The sequence below is a fragment of the Octodon degus genome, unplaced genomic scaffold (assembly GCF_000260255.1).
Source record: "Octodon degus isolate 3935 unplaced genomic scaffold, OctDeg1.0 scaffold00193, whole genome shotgun sequence".
Lineage (NCBI taxonomy): Eukaryota > Metazoa > Chordata > Mammalia > Rodentia > Octodontidae > Octodon > Octodon degus.
In genome coordinates, this window is record NW_004524769.1 from 283507 (window position 1) to 285038 (window position 1532).

The window sequence follows — 1532 nt, forward strand, 5'->3', positions numbered from 1 at the left end:
AGAAAAGCATGGACTAAATGTGAAAGGATGGAAGATGATCCTCCATGCAACAAACACTTAAAAGCAAGATGCAGTGTTTATCCTTTTTTAAGCAAAGTAGACTTCAAGCCAAAATTGATCAGCAGAGACAAAGACAGTCACAATATACTGGTCAAGGGAACAATTCATCAGAAAGAGAACAACAGTAAAGTGTACATGAATGGTAGTGTACTCAATTTTGTAAAACCAATGCTACTGGATGTAAATTTCAAATGAACATCAACATAATCATAGTGGAGGACCTTGACACTTCACTTTAACAAAAAGAGGTTAATCAGACCAAAAGATCTGTCAAGAAGTGTCAAACTTGAACCACACCATTGAACAAATGGACCTCAAAGATATGTACAGTGTTTCATCAACATTGTTCTCCACAGAATATGGATATTTCCCAAAAATAGAGTATACCATGGGTCATATAGAACATTTAAGTAGACCCAAAAGAGTTAAAATGTTATCATGTGTACTATCAGATCTTTGTCCAGTGGAAGTAGACATCAACAGTAAGAGAAATCATTGATTCTATACAAACATGTGAAGATCAAACAATGCACTCTTGAATAATCAATAGGCCACAGAAGAATTTAAGGAAGAAATAAGCATTTCCTAGAAGCAAATGAGAACAGCAGCGCAATAAGCTAAAACCTATGGGACACCTGAAAGCAGCCCTAAGAGGGAAGTTTATAGCCGTGAATGGCCACATCAGAAACATAGAGAAATGACAAATGAATTACCCAATGCTGTGCCTAAATGCCCTAAAAAAAAGAGGAATCTGAATCTAAAACTTGTGCAAGGAAGGACATAATGAAGATCAGTACAGAAATTAATGAAATTAAGACTAAAAATAATATAGTAAGACCCCAACTTATGAACTTTTAAGTTCCGATGCACAGATACCCAAACCTCAAATTATGAACATTTGTTGATGTGAACAAATTGTGAAAATACCACACCACCAGTTTAAGGGAATATAAAAGTAAAAATAATTTACTTACAGTTGTACTGTACTGTATCAGAACTTAAAGATAACTGTAAAAGTAAAAAAATATTTGCAGTATTCTTGTGTGTGGGTTTTGGCTTTTTTTTGTGTTTTACATTGTATATTTGTGTCAAAGATATGCAAGACCCACTTTGTCAGACTTGTGAGCAACTCTGACTTACAGGATGTTCTTGCAGAAAAGAACTTGTTCTTAAGTCAGGAACCTACCGTAGAAGGGCAATTGAGTCAAAGATTTTGTTGTTTGAAAGATTAACTAACATAGATAAATCCTTAGCCAAACTTACCAAAAGAAGGAAAGAAAACATCCAAATCAATGCTGTTAAACATATAAAAGGGAAAACCATAGTGGACACCAGTGAAACCAGAGAACTATAAAGAAAAAAAAAAAGAAAGAAAGAAAATACCTATAATTCCTGACTTGAAATTATACTACGTCTACTGTGATAAAATCAGCATGGTATTGGCAACAAAATAGATCTGAGGATAAATGGAA